This window comes from Poromitra crassiceps (genome assembly GCF_964638095.1).
Source record: "Poromitra crassiceps genome assembly, chromosome: 11".
NCBI classification, from domain to species: domain Eukaryota; kingdom Metazoa; phylum Chordata; class Actinopteri; order Beryciformes; family Melamphaidae; genus Poromitra; species Poromitra crassiceps.
This window is the reverse complement of record NC_139643.1, coordinates 13717824-13738390: the sequence shown is the minus strand read 5'-3', so window position 1 is coordinate 13738390 and position 20567 is coordinate 13717824. Positions and strand designations below refer to the sequence as shown.

The 20567-nt window shown below is 43.5% G+C and overlaps 1 protein-coding gene across 1 annotated transcript in view; it reads right to left on the bottom strand.

Annotated features, from left to right (window-relative positions):
- Positions 1–20567, bottom strand: part of LOC310785744 (uncharacterized protein) — a 43278-nt gene that overhangs the window by 18607 nt on the left and 4104 nt on the right. The gene's annotated exons all lie outside the window — the stretch shown is intronic.

Genomic DNA, 20567 nt, shown 5'->3' with positions numbered 1-20567 from the left:
TTCGTGTGTGGGTGGGGTGGTGGTGGAGACGGCAGTGGCTTCAGGAGACGACGGGAGACACAGGCAGAGAGAGAGAGAGGAAAGAGAGACACAGAGGAGAGAGAGAGGCAGAGACAGGGATAGAGGCCATTGACGCCTGGCGTATTTTCTGTGATCAGATTGCAATCGGATAGTGCTTGACCACATTAACCTGATTTAATTTACACCTGGTAATAATGTATCTCCAGTGTTCACATTGAAATCAGGTAAGCTCCATAGCATAGAGCAGTAGAAAAACTGCAGTGACTGTTGTTGTATGTGGATTGAGAGGATGCATTGCATGTACACTTGTGTTCAATGTGGTCACAATTAGAGATGCAACGGTATGAGTTTTTGATATTGGTATGATAACCTTGGACAAAAATACCACGGTTTCCCGGTATCGCGGACCTTTATGTGTTATTGTGAAATCTGGCAACAAAAAAATAGCCTACGTAATTTTTTTTTGCGGTTGAACCAAATGCATTTTATTTTATTTTATCTAATTAACTCATGTAAAATTAAAACACACATGCTTATCTTTTGTCAAATCGGATTGGACACTGGACATAAATGATTGTTTCAATGTTAATGCGCGCGCGCACACACACACACACACACACACACACACACACACACACACACACACACACTTATTCGTATCCAAAAGTACTATAGGGCAAATATTAGAGATCCAGATATTTTTGAAGAAAGTTGCTGTACAGCACAGTCTATGATAGAACAGACACTGGATGCTTGTGTGTATCCATCCTCACTCTGTCTTGGGGACGTTTAGCCTACACCCTTACTTTCAAGTGGTCAAGCACTACCCGATTGCAATCTGATCACATCTGATCACAGAAAACACATGTTAATGCCAGGTGTAAATGGCCACATAGAGACAGAGGGGGATAGATATGATGGGCACCACTGCTAATTATTTAGCTAAAGCTAGCTACAGCAGGGTTCATACAGACATCACATTACAAGATTACATTTAAAGACTTTCAAGTACTCTTTCAAGCACTTGGTTTGGAAATAGGCTATTTTCAAGGTGCAGTACTTGATCCCCCCCCCTCAAAATCAAAGCACTTCAAGGAACCCTGTTACAGTGAATAAAACAAGTATAGCTACACATTCACTTACACTATAGGCAGCACACTGCATTAGAGGGGATTTAGAACCACAACCCTTATGATATTAACAGAACTTACCACAATGTATCCAGAGGTTGCACTGCAAGAGAAAAGGAAAATTCAATCTTTAGCAAGCTAACTTTTGACAAAGTCAGGCCTTAACAATAAAAGTAACAAACAGCACTTGCCAGATTATGTTTCCACATATTTTCCTTAGCATGGGAAGCTGCCAGCTAGCTCACGTTTTATTTTCTGTGTGCTGGAGGCATTTTCATGGCACAATTGTGTCAAACAATGCACTGTTAGCAGCATGCAATGCAGACCTTAGCTAACGTTGCACTAATAGACTACTGTTGCTCACGGAGGAAGAAAAAAGCATTGTATCTATGAATGGCAGGCTTACTACATGCTGCATAGCTTACGTTAGCTAACAGCTAGCTAACAGCAATTCCCACACAACTAACATTAAGCTAACTAACGCTAGCGAACTGTGATAACAATACCATGACCTCAACCACGAGTGCTCGTCTTATTTCCTTCAAAGCCCTTCAACCAAACCATGTAACGCTAGGTTAAGCTAACGTGATAGCCTAGCTACTTCAAACCAAGTTATTCTGTGCAGCTGGGGCTAGCATGCAGTAAACGTTAGATGCCCTAAACCAAACCATAGCAGTTGTTTTTTAACATTTGGCACGCAATGCAGACAATATATATAACATGCGCCATGTCGCCATCCAGGCGTTGTTGCTCGCTGAGACAAGAAAACTGCATTTTAATACACGACAGGCCTGACATATGCTACGTTAGCTAGCTAGATGCTAACGTTAGCTGTCGTCTATTCTGAGCTGACTGAGCCCATTACGTTAGCTGTCGTCTGTCTGGCCGAGTTGTTTTAACCTAAAATGAACGGCCAGTTTTGAAGAAAAACGTTACCAGTATGTAAAAATGTTTTGTCCTTACCTCAGACCTCAATGGCCTTCACTCAGCACGGGACAGCAGTGCCGTGCGACTGGTGCAACTGCGGAGTGTGTTAAAAAGAATTGGAGGGAAATTAACAGATACTTTTATTCTCCGTTGTCAACACTGCGCATGCGCATGGATGTTTGATCTTACTAGAGACTTGATGAAAACCACAAATTAAAGACTGATATCCCGCTGCCACTTTACGTTGTATCCGACAATAAAAAATGGTTCAACCATAAATATGAATAAAAAACTTTATATTAGATTATCAAATTATTAATTTTCAGCTATTGGAGTGGATACAATTAAAATTGAATGAAAAGCTGCATGCTTTTGTTTTATCAGTGCACACATTAAATTCTCACATGTGGAAAATGTTATTCACATGTGAATAAAGCATAATCACATGTGCGATTGCACGTTTCACATGTGACTTTGACACATGTAAAATTATCACATGTGGAAAATGTCTTTCACATGTGAATAAATCATAATCACATGTGAGATTGCAAGTTTCACATGTGACATTGACACACATAACATTTTCACATGTGGAAAATGTCATTCACATGTGAATAAATCATAATCACATGTGAGATTGCATGTTTCACATGTGACTTTGACACACATAACATTTTCACATGTGGAAAATGTCTTTCACATGTGAATAAATCATAATCACATGTGAGATTGCATGTTTCACATGTGACTTTGACACACATTAAATTCTCACATGTGGAAAATGTTATTCACATGTGAATAAAGCATAATCACATGTGCGATTGCACGTTTCACATGTGACTTTGACACATGTAAAATTATCACATGTGGAAAATGTCTTTCACATGTGAATAAATCATAATCACATGTGAGATTGCAAGTTTCACATGTGACATTGACACACATAACATTTTCACATGTGGAAAATGTCATTCACATGTGAATAAATCATAATCACATGTGAGATTGCATGTTTCACATGTGACTTTGACACACATAACATTTTCACATGTGGAAAATGTCTTTCACATGTGAATAAATCATAATCACATGTGAGATTGCATGTTTCACATGTGACTTTGACACACATTAAATTCTCACATGTGGAAAATGTTATTCACATGTGAATAAAGCATAATCACATGTGCGATTGCACGTTTCACATGTGACTTTGACACATGTAAAATTATCACATGTGGAAAATGTCTTTCACATGTGAATAAATCATAATCACATGTGAGATTGCAAGTTTCACATGTGACATTGACACACATAACATTTTCACATGTGGAAAATGTCATTCACATGTGAATAAATCATAATCACATGTGAGATTGCATGTTTCACATGTGACTTTGACACACGTAAAATTATCACATGTGGAAAATGTCTTTCACATGTGAATAAATCATAATCACATGTGAGATTGCAAGTTTCACATGTGACATTGACACACATAACATTTTCACACGTGGAAAATGTCATTCACATGTGAATAAATCATAATCACATGTGAGATTGCATGTTTCACATGTGACTTTGACACACATAAAATTATCAGATGTGGAAAATGTCTTTCACATGTAAATAAATCATAATCACACGTGAGATTGCATGTGTCACATGTGACGGGGGGCATCTAAATGCCCCCCGTCACATGTGGCCGTCACGGGGGGCATCTAAATGCCCGTAGCATGCTACCTAAACGGGAGCAATTAGAACACCTGCTATGTAACTCTAACATTGATTTTCTGGGGATATCTGAAACTTGGCTAACTAGCTCCTCACCAGAAGCTGCTATTTCATTACCGGGATATACTAGTTTTAGAAGGGATAGGGGGGGTCAGGGGAGGGGTGGGGGGGTAATTTTGTATGTTAGGGAACATCTGAAATGCAACCAGATTATATGGCCCAATGATTTTAGTCTAGAATGTGTTGGTGTAAATATCTCTCTGTCCGATGAAATGTCGCTGGTGATTGTCTGCATCTATCGCAAGCCTTCGGCTAAAATTGATTTTTATGATCATCTCAAGACGCTCCTTAAATCATGTGACCACAAAAAAGAAATTATTTTGATTGGAGATTGGAATATAAATTGGGACGCGAAAAAAGATAGAAAAAGCCTGAAATCAATTATGGATTATTTTAATTTTACTCAGTTAATTGACCAACCGACTAGAATTACTCATCGATCTCAATCAAAAATTGACTTAATTTTCTCGAACAAACCTAGAAATGTTACTAAAATACACAACCTGTTAACAGGAATCTCGGACCATAATGCGATTTCCTTCTCCAGAAAACTTAATAAATCTCGCTTCCAAAACCCATTCTCTAGTACTTCTAGTACTTCTGATAACCGTACAAACATGATTGTCCCTAAAAACGAAGAACAAAATCTGGCAAGAGCTCTAAAAGATATTGAGTGGGATAATCTCACCACGTGTGATGATGCAGACATCAGCAGCGATATGTTTCATTCTAGGTTGAAGGATGTAATCCTCGGTTTCTCCAGACGAGGGAGCCATAGGAGGAGGAACTCAACCTCCCTCCCCTGGCTCAACTCGTCGTGTTTGAAACTGATGAAAGTCAGGGACCTACTGCTTAAAAAGTCAATTACAACTGGGCTAGGCACTGACCGACAATTGTTTGTTTCAGCTAGAAATAAGGTGATTGCTGAATTAAGGAAGGCGAAAGCCAACTTTTTTGTTACTGTTATGGAAAGTGCAAGGGGGAACAGCAAAAAGATCTGGCAAAATATTAGCAAACTGACAGGTAAACAAATGAAACAGGACTCTAAAGCTATGGAATTAAATATCGACAACCGGCTGGTGAGCAACCCTGTCACCTTGGCTGAAAAACTCAACACCTTCTTCATAAAATCTATTGATGACATCTCGAAACAGTTTGGCGTATCCACATGCTCTGTAAATATGGTGAATAACCCTACAGTCAATGGAGTACCAATTTTTACCATCCAGGAAATCTCTGTACCTGAGGTCATTGACATAATTAGTGCTTTGAACAGCTCTAAGGCTAAAGATGTTTATGGTCTTAACACCAGCTTCTTGAAATTAAATAAAGAGACATTAGCGCCACCTATTATGCATCTAGTTAATTTATCCATTAAGTACTCAACCGTCCCAAAGGCATGGAAACTGGCCTCAGTTACCCCAATCTACAAAGCTGGTGATAAATCTGACATGAACAACTTCAGACCCATCAGTATTTTACCGATAATCTCTAAAATCATTGAAAAATGGGTCGCTAAACAACTTATAGATTTTCTTGAGACGAGCCAGACCCCCTTGCACCCCATGCAGTTTGGTTTTCGTCCACACCACTCAACTGACTCTGCTTTGGTCCTGCTCTTGGAGAAAATAAAAGGCTCCTTGGACAGGGATGGTTGTGTGGGAGCTGTGTTCCTCGATCTTAAGAGGGCATTCGACACCGTCAACCACAGTGTGCTCCTCTCTAAATTGTCCAGCTTCAATTTTTCTGCTGAGGCCATTAAATGGGTTGAATCATATTTGTCTCACCGGGAGCAGTGCACTGTGGTTGGCGGTGTCAGCTCCCCTTACCTGAGCTGTCCAGTAGGGGTCCCCCAAGGGTCAATTTTGGGCCCAATTTTCTTTTCCCTGTACATTAATGATCTTCCAGATTACTGTTTTAATGTAGATGTCCAGCTTTATGCTGACGACACAGTTATTTTCACAAGGGCTAAAAACCCAGTGGAGGCGGCACGTGTCCTATCTTCAGCTCTCTCTCATATTCAGGCATGGCTAACTAAATCTTGTCTCGTGCTGAATGCAAAAAAAACCGTTTGTATGTTCTTTTCTAAAAAAAACATTGCACCTTCGCGCTCCAATGTTTTCCTGGGGTCAGAGGAATTATCAGTAGTTAACGAGTTTAAATATTTAGGCGTGATGCTGGACTCCAATTTAACGTTCAGCAATCACATTAAAATGATCTCCAAAAAAATTAAATTCCACCTGTATAATTTCAGACAAATAAGGAGCTGTCTGTCCACAGACGCTGCGTTTTTATTTTTACACTCAATGATCCTTTCGCATCTGAACTATTGTATAACTAGCTGGTCGCTGACAGGAGTAACCATCCTCAAACCAGCCGAACTACTCTATAAAAAAGCCCTGAAAATACTAGATAAAAAACCCTTTTCTCATCACCATTGCCATATCATACGTAAATATGGCATGCTAAGTTTTGAGAACTTTAGAAATTTCACCTCTGCCTGTCTAATATACAAAGTTCTACATGGACTGGCGCCGCCTCCTCTTGCTGACTTTATCAAATATCGTGCGACCGCCAATTCGACCCGTGTCACCCGGGCCATTACGAACAAGGTCTGTGAGGTCCCCTTTAGAAAAACTTCCTTTAGTCAGAAGACCCTATCCTTCATGGGAAGCACTCTCTGGAATAATCTACCTCCCTCGATCAGAGAATGCCCGAGTCTCGCCACCTTCAAAGGCCAGTTGAAAATATGGCTCAGATCAAACCAACAATGTGATCACAATTAACATACTTAACAGATATTTTGCCATGTTTTGCAGCATGCTCTGTGTGTTTTATTTATTTTATTTATTTTAGGTTTCACTAACCTTTTATACTATTAATTTTTTTTTGGTACTATTAACTGTGTGTTTTAATCATTTTTGGTTTTACTAACTTTCTGTACTTTTAATCTTTATTGTATTATGAATTTTTCTTTCACTTTCATGACTACATCAACCTGCCATGGGACTACAGGTGGAAACTAGCCCTTGGGCTACAACCTGGCATATTTACTGTACGGCTGTACTGTTCATTAATGTGTAAAGTCCCATTCTTTAAATAAATGAATCTGAATCTGAATCTGAATCTGACTTTGACACACATTCAATTCTCACATGTGGAAAATGTTATTCACATGTGAATAAATCATAATCACATGTGAGATTGCACGTTTCACATGTGACTTTGACACACGTAAAATTATCACATGTGGAAAATGTTATTCACATGTGAATAAATCATAATCACATGTGAGATTGCAAGTTTCACATGTGACTTTGACACACATTATACTTTCACATGTGAACGTTTTTATTTCACATGTGAATAAAGCATAATCACATGTGAGATTGCAGGTTTCACATGTGACTTTGACACACATTATACTTTCACATGTGAACGTTTTTATTTCACATGTGAATAAAGCATAATCACATGTGAGATTGCAGGTTTCACATGTGACTTTGACACACATTATATTTTCACATCTGGAATATTTCATTTCACATGTGAGATTGCACGTTTCACATGTGAAAGTGAGTTTTCACATGTGAAATGGAAGATTTCACATGTGAATTACATGTGACTTTTTCGTAAGGGAGAGGAAGGGAGAGAGAGAGAGACAGGAAGGGAGAGATGGAGAGAGAGAGAGACAGGAAGGGAGAGAGAGAGAGACAGGAAGGGAGAGAGACAGGAAGTGAGAGAGAGACAGGAAGGGAGAGAGAGAGACAGGAAGGGAATGCAAGAGGGGTGTTGAGAATAGGGTTGTGCAGAAGGAGCAAAGGTGTGTGCTACACACTAGTTATGATACCTGCAATGATCATGTCATCATGATGTGATGCCACTGAAAGATCACAAACAATAGTAGGTCTACTGATGTATCACCCAGCAGCCCTATAGGCTACAGCTGTCACATGTAGCACCACATGACATGTTCTATATCTCCTCTGTTGTCCTTCTGACCTGGCTTATGTGGGTAAGAACTCTGGTCCGTTACGCACCAGGATTAGTGAACATAGAAGCAACATCAGAACAGGTGATGAACGCAACCCTGTCACTGTTCATTTGAAACAGGCCGTCAGAACCTTAATTCTGTTATGTTGGTGTGGAAAAAGTGGATAGGCGGAGGGGACCACGTAAAAGAGGCGGAGCCTTTTGGATGTATTTCCTCAACACCTTGTCCCCTAAAGGTCTGAATGTTGAACATCAAACTGTTTTTTCGGTCGGGTCGGGCTAACACTCGGGCTCAGGACAGATTCAGACAAACATGTGGTGTGAGCCATAGTCTAGTCTAGTGTGTGTGTGTGTGTGTGTGTGCGTGTGCGTGCGTGCGTGCATGTGTGTGTGTGTGTGTGGTCGCATGCTACACACACACACACACACACACACACACACACACGCACACGCGCACACACACACACACACACACACACAAACTATCTTACACACACACACACACACACACACAGACACACGCACACACACACCCACACACACACACACACACACACACACACACACACACACACACACACTCTGCTACTTTACAACAAAGCAGGATGAAAAACATTTCAGCAGAATAAAGTGAAACATAAACAAACCTCCAGTTTGCTTAAAGCGCCGCTTTATGATCTCAATGTAGTTTTTGAAGTTCTGCTGGTTCCTCAGACATGTCTCAGTTTGTCTCTTCCAGTACTGTGGATCATCTGCTGTTGCGTTGATCATCCAGTCCTGTTTGGGTTCTGCTCTCTTGGTGTTGCTGTCACAGAGAAACACCTGAACTCCATCAACAAACCAAACCTGCACAAACTCTGTGCTGTTTGTGACTCCAGAGGATGCAGTGTGGAGATACTTCAGGGAGTGAGTCACTGTGGGACAAACAGGGAAGGAACTCAGGTTTTAATTTAGTACATATTTTAATGCATTGAACAACACACCAAAGAATCACCAAATCTCCATCAGCTCTGACCCCACTCTTACACGGGTTCCTCTTGATCGTTGTTCGGTCCAGTTTGGTGAGGATGTCCTCCTTGACACCAGAGAGCTGGAACACACACTCGTACTTCCCCCAGTCTTCAGGTTTGACTGATGAAACGTTCAGCTGAACGCTCGTCTGGAAGGTTCCATCGTGGTTGGGGAGGATCTCTCCCTGGTCCATGAGGTCCTGAAGCTTCTCTCCATCTCTCCTCCAGAACAACATGACTCTGTCAGGGTAGAAACCTGTAGCGTGACAGCTGACTGGAGAGGAGGGAGACTTCTGGAGGAGAGACACCGAGGGAAGAACTGAGAGAGGGAGAGAGAGGGATGAGAGAGAGAGAGAGGGAGAGAGGGGTGAGAGAGAGGGGGAGAGATAGGGGGAGATAGGGAGAGAGAGGGGGGAGAGAGAGGGGAGAGAGTGGGGGAGAGAGGGGTGAGAGAGAGGGGAAGAGAGAGGGGGAGAGAGAGGTGGGAAAGAGAGGGGGAGAAAGAGGGGGAGAGAGGGGTGAGAGAGAGGGGAAGAGAGAGGGGGGAGAGAGAGGTGGGAAAGAGAGGGAGAGAGAGAGTGGGTGAGAGAGGGGGAGAGAGGGAGAGAGAGGGGGAGAGAGGAGAGAGAGAAATATGTGTGTGAACTCAAAAGGGGGCAGGGTGAGAGAGAGATAATGACAAATATGTGTGTAAACTAAAAAAAACACGACAGTTGTATAATGTAGAGTGCGGTGTGTGTGTGTGTGTGTGTGTGTGAATGTATGAATGAATGAATGAATGAATGAATTAAAGTTTTATTTACGTGTCAGGTCAAATTACATGACCCATCCCACATGGGATTATCAGACACATCAACATAAAGTAATTACCATATCGATTCCGGTGCATAAACAATACAAAACCATACAAACACACACACAGCACACACATCATGGACAGCAAAACACAGATTTAACTGCAATATGTAGTCAGTAAAATATATGAATTATCTATCATATGTCATCTTTTTCCTCCCATCCCACGCATGAGAAATATATTCGGAAAAAGCAAAGATGTTGTCAAAAAGAAATTCAAGTATGGCACCTTCTTCAAAATGGGGAGTGAACTTTTTTTTAAATAGTATCTCTCGTAAGTCATGAAACAATGGGCAATACAAAATAAAATGAAATTCATTCTCCACTTCCTTCAACTCACAATATTCACAAATCCTATCCTCCTCCACCGTCCCTCTGTATCTGCCTGTTTCAATATGTAAAGGCAGGATACCACATCGTAACTGAGCACATAAGGACCTCTTGCTTTTAGGTAAATTAAACATAACATATTTTTCACATTTAAATTCATTTTTAAATAAACAATAAGTTCTTAATTTTGGCTTCTGCCAAATTTCTTCAGTCCAAGACTGTAACCAGTTAGCACGGATCTGAGATTTAAACAGCTCTACATTTATACACATTCTTTGAGAGTAATATTCTCCAAAACCACACTCCTGAAACAGGTCTGACATATCTGAGACCCACACTCCCCTTCAACAGACAAGTCCCAGTAGAAAATCTGACTAGCAACCCTATTGGATGGTAGGTCCAGCAGTCTGTTCCAGAGGTTCACCATGCTGGCTTTCCATCTGACCACACAAGGGTCCCACCCCATTTCTCCACTAACTGCTGGAAGAGGAGCATATTTATGAAGACCCAAAAAAAAGCGAATTGCCCGGTTCTGGACACGCTCGCTTAACAAAAAACGTTTACCACCCCAAATACCAGAAACATAATCTAACACAGGGCATACACAGGAGTGATACAGTTTTGAATAGGTAAGGTAGCCTAAATCCCTCAGAACTTTGGTCTTACCTATAACACCTCCTAGAGCCCTGCTTGCAGAGTCTGCCAACACAGAAACGCCAGGCATAAAAGACAAGTGGTCATCCAAAAATAAACCGAGGTACTTATATTTGTCAGTGAATTCAAGCTGTGTGTCACCAATAGAAAACACAAACTGACTTCTTGCGACACCCGGCTTTCTGAAGTGCATTATTTGTATCTTCCTTTGGTTAACACACATCTTCCACCTGTTGCACCACTCGTTGACACACTTCAACACTTGCAGATCTTCTTCACATTCTGAGAGCAAAATAATATCGTCTGCATAAAGAAGGATGCTTAAGAGTACCTGGCCACATGAAAGCCCTATCCCCAGCTGTTTAACTTCTCTAGCCAAATCGTTTATAAAGACTGCAAACAAGGTTGGTGAAAGGATGTCCCCTTGTTTGACACCAGAGGGCGCTGGAAACCACTCTGTGAGATAATCATTCACTCTGATGCAAGCCAAAGGAGCTTTGTAAATAGCAGTGATCGCTTTATGAAACTTTCCATTCATCCCGATTTGGTGTAGCTTGTGTTTAAGGAGGTTGTGTGGTCAACAAGATCAAACGCCTTCTGGAAATCAATAAAACAACAGAAAGTGGTTTTTTTATACTTCATTCTAGTCCTAACTACAGTGGTCACAACATAAATGTGATCAATACAGGCTCTTCCTTTTCTGAAGCCATTTTGCTCCTCTTCTAATAATCCGTTATGCTCTATGAAATGCCAATCTATTATTCAAAACAGAAGAATATAATTTATAAACAGTGCTTAGTAAGTTAATTCCATGGTAATTTAGTGGAATCCTGGGGTCATCCTTTGGGGATTTTGGTGTGTGTGTGTGTGTAACAAAATTGTTATGGCATATATAATTACACTAAATCTATTGTCTATCTCTGTTATTTGTTATTTTAATATATATACCTGGCAGTTTCTTTCTGCTTCCAACCCCACCCCTGCTGGCTAGTAATGGAATTCCTCCTTCCCAGTGCCTTTAATTTCCTGATTACGCCCCACCTCTTCCTCTTTAAACTGTTTCCTGTCGGGAGAGGTGGGTGATATTTTTGCTCAATAATATATCACATTACATCCTATAATCTCTGATAAGTTTCACTTATATTTTTGTTAGTCTCACCTTTATGATGTGTGGATGCGTCTGTTACATGGTAGATTTCAGTGTATCGATCCTTGTATAAGTGTATTTTGACGAGTGAAATCTGACGGCTGAACTTCCGCATTTTCCTTTGGTTTAATTTGTGCAGGATTGTGGTGGGGAGACGTGGAGAGTGGAGATTTATTTTGTTTATTTTTCTGTCTTGTCAGGTATGTTTAATGTGTTGTTTCACACATATTGATACGTTTTCACAATCGTTTAACGTCATACCATCAGTCAATGTGGTGACTGCTCTTTAAACTGTTTCCTGTCGGGAGAGGATTGTGGTGGGGAGACGTGGAGAGTGGAGATTTATTAGGGGTCCAAGCACGAAGTGCGTGGATCCCTATTGTATCTGTTCCGATTTTTTTTTTTTTTTTTCTTCTTCTCCGGTAAAACTGTATGTACAGCAGAAACTGTAAGGCTCAGCATAGCCAGACTGGGCACATAGATTGTAAATGTGCCTCACTACTCAGAAACAAAAAATTACCCATATCGGCCAGATGGTGGCGCTATAACAGACCATTTCGCGTTATGGTCTATATCTTCTGAACCGTGAGGCGTAGAATCAAAATTCCACTTCGGCTGTATTCCCTGGATCTATACGCATCTATCCATATAGGCCACGCCCATTTGCGTGTGCCTAGATTTTCCGCCATTTTGAATTTGATCAAAAACCTACTTTTGCTATCTCCTCCCAGGCCATTTGCCTGAATGAGCCTAAACTTTTTCTGTGGCATCTCTGGACTTACCTGACTCAAAGTTATTAAAGGATTTTGGATACGTGAAACCGTCTTGAAATGATAAATGTTTAAACTTTTGTGTATTTACTTTTGTTCTTTTCCTGCCCTAAAAGTGTGTGGATCTCAGAAACCATACACCCCCCATCACCCAAACTTTCCACACAGGTTCACGACATCACCCACTACTCAGAGTAAAAAAATTACACCAATCCACCAGATGGTGGCGCTATAACAGCCAATTTCACGTTTGTCGGTCCATAACTTCTGAACTGCGAGCTGTAGAATCAAAATTCCACATCTACTGGTTTCCCTGGAGCATCATGTATCTAACCCACTAGGCCACGCCCATTACTGCGTGGTAGATTTTCCGCCATTTTGAATTTGATCAAAAACCTACTTTTGCGAGCTCCTCCTAGACCGTTTGGCCAAATCACACAAAACTTTTTCTGGGCCATCTATGGACTACCCCGACCTAAGGTTAGTAAAGGATTTTGGATACGTGAAACCGTTTTGAAATGCTAAATCTCGAAACTTTTAATGAAACACACGCCAACACTAAATTGCCCACAACTCATTAACCGGTCAATTACAACTACTGCTGCTACTACTGCTACCACTCCCACTACTACCAACACTACTACTACTACTATTACTACTTCTGCTACTATTACTACTACTACTACTACTACTACTACTACTACTGGAAGTTGGAATGTAGCATTTTGGGTGGGGTTAATGTGTTTTGGGGTTCTGCATCTGCTGTAGCATAATACATAGTTGGTTTAGATGTCACACAGTAATGCCCGATCCACAAAGACTTGACACCCACGTTTGAATTAAAAAAAGTTTATGCCATAATAAGGTTATATCCGTGCCTTGTCATTGCTGTGGAAGGATGGTGTAGGGGTAAAGTAGCAGACACCAAAGCTGGAGGTCCTGGGTTCAAACCACGGCCAGGTAACTGTTTTATTTTTTGAAAATGTAGAATAAAGGTTAATCTGGATATAATTATGTATAACGCTGCTGAATACACACTGTGTACATAGCAGAATAACTGAATATGCCTATTTATGGTAACGTCATATTTCGACGTCCTCTTGACATTCCTGTGTAGATGTCTAAATGATCCCCAAATCGGCTGTGATTTGGCCTAGTCCTGGACGTCACTGAAAGATGATATCAGAACATCATCATGATGTAATTGTGTTTGCTGGGAGCCTTCTTTCAGATATATGAAAGGAAAAACATTCCAATACATTATTGTGTCTTCAGATGTGAAAGGTCCAAAAAGAGAATTAAATCTGAATTATCCTTGTCACTCATGTGTCCAGCTCAGTGGCCTTATGGTCTGAATGTCCGCCCTGAGACTGGGAGGTCGTGAGTTCGATCCCCGGCAGAGTCATAGCAAAGACTATAAAAATGAGACCCATTTGCCTCCCTGCTTGGCACTCAGCATCAAAGGGTTGGAATTGGGGGGTTAGATCACCATATGATTCCCGAGCGCGGCGCACGCTGCCGCTCACCGATCCCCCAGGGGATGGGTCAAATGCGGAGAACAAATTTCACACATTGTGTGACAATCAGTGGGACTTTACCTTTACTTTAGTTCCATTGTAACAGCACAACCCACACCAATTAGTTCAAACACCTCCATTCAGGGCATACTTTTAATGTAAAGTGGTGCATTATGTGTGTAATACAAAAATGTCCTTAATGGTAAATGGACTGCATGACAAGCTGCCATGCAGGGTGCTGGCTATAGTCACCAAAAGCAATTTCAGGGATAAACCCCATCAACCTTCTGTAGTGGACGCCACTACGCCCTATGGTTTGATGTGTGTGTGGGAAAGACACAATGACAACTGAAAATTCTGATTTCAGAACACAAAAGCTCCATCATGAGACAAGAACTAACCTCTCCTGTTGCAAAACATGTTCTTGAACACAGCCACGCAATCTCCAGCTAACATTTCCAAGATATTGAAAAAGTTAATGAAACACCGCAAAATAAGGAGGCAGCATGTGGGGTTTTAATTACTGTTACTGACTTATCTGTCTGAAGTTGAAAGTTTTTCATCCCACGTGGGGTTTGAACTTTGAGCGGCAATGGTCTTTAGTTAGCATAAGTCATGTGCTTTACCAAGTGAGCTATCCAGACTGTTGTATTTAACTTTGTAGACCATATTATATGTATCTGCAGAGCCAGAGAAGTACTTGTCGTATTGACATATGTTCTACCCAAATACCACTTTCTGTCCAGATACTTAAAGGGATATTGTACACAAAAACTGCTTTCTATCCAAGTACTACTTCAAGTTTCAAGACATCACCCACTACTCAGAGGAAAAAATTACACCAATCTACCAGATGGTGGCGCTATAACAGCCAACCACCACTACTACTGCTGCTGCTGCTACTACTACTACTACTATTGGCTACTAGTGGCGGCTGTGGCTCAGGAGGTAGAGTGGGTTGTCCACTAATTAGAAGGTTGGTGGTTCGTTCCCCGGCTCCTCCAGTCCGCACGTCGAAGTGTCCTTGGGCAAGACACTGAACCCCAAATTGCTCCCGATGGCTGTGCCAGCACCCTGCGTGGCAGCTGGCCGCCTTCGGTGTGTGAATGGGTGAATGTAGGCACATTGTAAAGCGCTTTGGATAAAAGCGCTATATAAATGCAGTCCATTTACCATTTACTATTCTTAGTACTTCTGCTGCTACTACTGCTACCACTCCCACTACTACCAACACTATTACTACTACTGCTACTACTACTACTACTAGTACTGCTTGGAAACCGTCAGGTCACCGGATCTCAACCAAACTTTGTTTACTTGTGCATATACCAAGTCTGAATAAATGTGCACTATCTGACATATACCCCCCAAGTCACCGGAAGCTTGGACCCCGCATCGCCGCTTGCGGCTATATTTTTGTTTATTTTTCTGTCTTGTCAGCAATACACGGATGACAAAGATACTCCGGTTGTCTGGGTCCTTTCTTCAATCACAAACACAACGCAGAAGTTCACCGGTTACACTTGGTGCCGTTTGACCCGTCAGATCATCGACCAGCGCTCGTCTGGTGCCGGGGTTCTTGCTGGCTGTCACCGTTGCCCTCCTCGGCTCCTCCACTGCCTGTTCACCTCCTCCCCGTCCCCGATGCTCTCCATCCGTGCCAAAGAGTGTTGATCAGCCACACACTGCGCCCTCCCGCCCCGTGGGGTTGCCGACAGCAGCCTCCCCGCCGGTTTCTGGAGTCCCGCTGCCGTTCGCCTGGGTCTCTCTATCGGCTCTACACTACTGCTCTCTGTGCGCGCTGGCCGGTGCGCACCTGCTTTTATACATCTCAGTGGCTGAGGAGCGCGAGGTAGATATTGGGTCTAATAATATCGCCAAACGGACAGTGCTATTGGTTGGCTGCTAAATGTGGGCTGTCCTACTATCCCTTTTGATCTCTTCCGATGGGATAAGAGTTATTGATTCTATTTAATTATATCCACTGGCAGTTTATTGGGCTTTTCTGGTACATTTGTGTGGCCATATATATATATTTTTGATGGGGTAATAACTGTCTGGCAAATTCTATAGGCTGTGGTCAGTCGTATTATAGCACTTTTCTTTTCTCTCTTTCTGCCCTGTTTGATAATATATATTTTTGTCTCAGTAGGCTATATTTCAACTGGGAAATGTGTTGAATGCATACGATTTTTTTATTAATGTGCTTTGCAGATATAACTCTTTCTGGGTATTCAGGTCTGCTCTAGGTGATCACCGTGTGATTATTGTGGTATACTGTGGGTGTCTACAGAAGTTTATTTGAGATTTTATTTTTTTATTTTCTTGTTTTTTTCTCAGTAATTAACTTTCATTTTATTTCCATGGTTACACACTGACTAGAATGATGTCTGGTGGGGATACTTTCAGCCTGAATGACATGTCTTCTCCAGTTGGGAGCACTCTGAATTACAGTGCTGGGAGGGGTCGGGGTGTGTTATTTTGTTATGGGAGGGGGAGACCTGTGGGTCCTGTGTTAAGTGAATATGAGAACACAGTTAACCAGTCAGTGTTGGGTTCACCTGTGGGCCCTACAGCCAGTTCTACACCCATTACACATGCTAACCCTCCACCTGTTCAAGTCATTACTACTGAAGCATTTACTGGTATTATTGCTGATTTGGCCAAGCAGATTGGTGAGACAGTCACTGCTAGTTTGCACACCATGCACCAACCCAGTGGCACAAGCCAGTACCAGTCTGTCCAGTCTCCAGGGGGCGCTGAAGCTTCACAGCTGAGAGTGGTGGTGCAGCCGGACACAAAGCCCCCTCCATTCTTCAGAGGTGATCAGTCGGACAAGTTCTCCATACACGAGTGGGAGGACATGATGAGGAGCTATGTGTCCAGGATGAACTGTAATTTGCACAATGAGATGTTCGAGCTTCTCATGAGTCGGCTGACCGGTAAAGCGAGGGATATTGTCAAAGTGTCACTCCGCAGTCATTCTGAGTTGAGCCCGAGTGAGCGCCCCACAGCTGTCTTTGATATCTTGAAACGTAACTTCAGCGAGATCACATATTCCAACATGCCAATGAGAGACTTTTATAGCACAGTCCCGAGGGCTGGTGAAACTGTGATGGATTACTGGATCCGTCTCAATAAAGCAGTTGATGCAGCTGATGAGTGCCTCCGTAGGCGGGGCAGGAGTGTTGAGGACCCCAGTGCTGAACTTGTGATGATGTTTATCTCTCACTGCCCTGACCCCAACCTCGCCATGTCGTTCCAGCTTAAGCCTGCTGAGAAGTGGACTGTGGCTGAGGTCCAAGAAAGGCTGGATAGCCACAATGCGTAGTGTGAGGAGTGCCACTCATGTCCCGCGCAATGTCAATGTCTCAGCCTACAGTCAGGGCATGAATGTTTTCGCCCCACCATTTCATGGCAGTGAACCTCAGCATCCCCTGTCATCTTCTGAGGTGAATCACCTCCTGCCTCCCACTATGTCCACCGCTGCTCTGGGTGGTCAGCTATATCCCAGCCCGCCTCCAGTTAACCAGCCTCCTCTTTCGGTAATGCCAGGTTCTCAGACAACCCCTGCCACCACCACTCCTGCTGCTGAGCCCGGCCTTCAACAAGTAGTCGCTATGTTTGAGAAGGTCCTCACACTGTGCACTGCGACCCTTGCCACAGCTGGTCAGGCACAGCCTCATCAGCCCCGGCACTCAGTCATCCAAACCAGTCCTCCATGCAGAGTGTGTGGCACTAAGGAACATTCCACCTATACTCACTGTAGGCTTGACAGGCTGTGCCGCCACTGCCTCCGCCCTGGTCACTTTAAGGGTGAGTGTCCATCATCCTCCCAGCCCCCAGCCATGTTAGCACCTTCTCCCTCTGCTGCTCAGTTAAACTAACGAGCCCATGTGATGAGAGGGGTAACATGGGCAACTCTGGATTAACCCTCGCTGGAGAACCTGATGATTTACAGTCTGTATATGTTAATTGTTGCAGTATGCTCCCAGATGAAAAGACAGTTATCTTTGTGGGGTCACAGAGGGTGGGGGTGGCGAGTGAGTTGTTCTATGCTCCTGTGTCAGTTAGTGGCCAGTCTTCTTTGAAGGGAATGCTTGATTCTGGGAGTATGTCATGCACACTTAGCGAAGAGGCAGAGTCAAAGCTGAAAGCTGCTGGTGTTCTCCCGAGTCCTCAGCCTGTTCCTGACAGAGTGGTGCTCGTTGGTTGTGGTGGCCTTGTTGCACAGCGTAAGTGCATTTATGACTTGGATATTGAGGTCTATGGATTCAAATTTATTGTGCCAACCTTCATTGTTCCTGGTCAGAGGGATGAGCTTATCATCGGGAGCAATGTGATTAGACCCATCATACAGATGTTGAAGTCTACAGAGAAATACTGGGAGCTTATCTCCACCAGTACCAATGACCCCAACTGTGAGCAGTTCCTCCAGCTACTCAGCTGCATTTCGCGTTGGTCAGGCCCTGAGCAGCCTAGTAAGATTGGGACTGTAAGACTGAGGCAGGCTGTTACACTCCTTCCCCGCCAGGAGTATGTGGTGTGGGGGAAGCTGCCAGGTTCTGCACATGTGTCGCCAGGGAGTACCGTCATAGTGGAGCCAACTTCGGCCCGCTCAGCACCTAAGAACATCCTTGTGGGGCGGGTTGTGACTCCTATGTGGGGGGATCGCTGGATCCCCATGAAAGTTCTTAACCCCACACAGGCTCCTGTGACACTGCGCCGCAACACTAAACTTGCTGATGTCTCTCCTTGTCTCGCTCTTGAAGACCTGCCAATCAACCAGGGTCTCTGCAAACCTCAGGATGATGTGGCTCCAACCCCCCCTCCTCTGCAAAATCTGTCTGATCCAATACAGCAGCTGAAAGACTGTGGATTGGGAGATGTCAACATTGACGGCTGTGAGGTGTCGGGCAGTTGGAAAGAGAGGATGGCTGAGCTGGTATTGACATATCAAGACGTGTTCTCCAAAGACAAGCTGGACTGCGGAGAAGCAAGAGAATTCGTCCACCGCATCCGCCTTTCTGATGAGCAACCCTTCCGGTTGCCCTACCGCCGAGTCCCTCCTGCACATTATCACAAGTTGAGGGAGGTGCTGTCTGAGATGGAGATGAAGGGCATCATTCGGAAATCAATCAGTGAATATGCCTCACCGCTGGTAATGGTCTGGAAGAAGTCTGGTGACCTGAGGATATGCAATGACTTTCGCCTGCTCAATGCCAAGACCATCAAAGATGCTCACCCGCTGCCCCATCAGGGTGACTGTCTTGCGGCCTTGGGTGGAAATGCCCTATTCAGTACCATGGATCTGACATCGGGGTACTACAACATTCCCCTCCATGAGTCTGATAAGCGGTACACGGCCTTCACAACACCATTGGGCCTATATGAGTATAACAGGCTCCCCCAAGGCCTGTGCAACAGTCCAGCATCCTTCATGCGCATGATGTTCAGCATTTTCGGTGACTTGAACTTCTCCAGTCTCCTGTGCTACCTGGATGACCTTCTTGTTTTTGCGCCATCTGAAGAAGAAGCTCTGAAATGCCTGGAGCTGGTGTTCTCTCGCCTGAGGGCCAACAACCTTAAGCTGGCACAGAAGAAATGCCACTTTCTTCGCAAGTCCGTGAGGTTCCTGGGGCACGTGGTGGACAGTAGCGGTGTCTCAGTAGACCAGGAAAAAGTGGAAGTGATTGCAAGCTTCAAAAAGGAGGACCTTATGAATGATGACTGTTGCACTCCATCTCAGCGGAAGGTCAGATCTTTCCTTGGAATGGTTCTATACTACCAGCATTTCATCCCTTCATGCTCCTCCATCGCTAAGCCCCTCTTTTCCCTGACAGCGGGTCAGAAGCGGAAGGTTAAGGGTGCTTGTGGGCGTAAGAGAGCTGGAACATTCCGTCAGCTGACACCAATGGACTGGACCCCTGCCTGTGATAAGGCATTTGAGGAGTTGAAGGCAGCTCTCCTCAACAGTGTGGTGCTAGCCCACCCGGACTTTGACAGACCTTTCATTCTTGCCACTGATGCCTCTCTTGATGGTCTGGGAGCAGTTCTATCCCAAGTCGCTGCTGGTGAGGAGAAGGCTAGGCCCATTGCTTTCTCGAGCAAGTCTCTCAGTCGCAGCCAGTCTAACTACCCTGCTCATAGGCTGGAGTTTCTGGCTTTGAAATGGTCCGTGTGTGATAAGTTCAGTCATTGGCTTAAAGGCCATAAGTTCACTGTCTGGACTGATAAGAACCCTCTCACATACATTTTGACCAAGCCGAAGCTAGACGCATGCGAACAGCGCTGGGTCTCAAAACTTGCTCCATACTCCTTCGAGATTAAACATGTCCCGGGGAGGTTGAATGTCGTGGCAGATGCCCTCAGTAGGGAACCCGTTGTGAAACCCCTAAGCCAACGGCTCTTGTCAGAGCCAT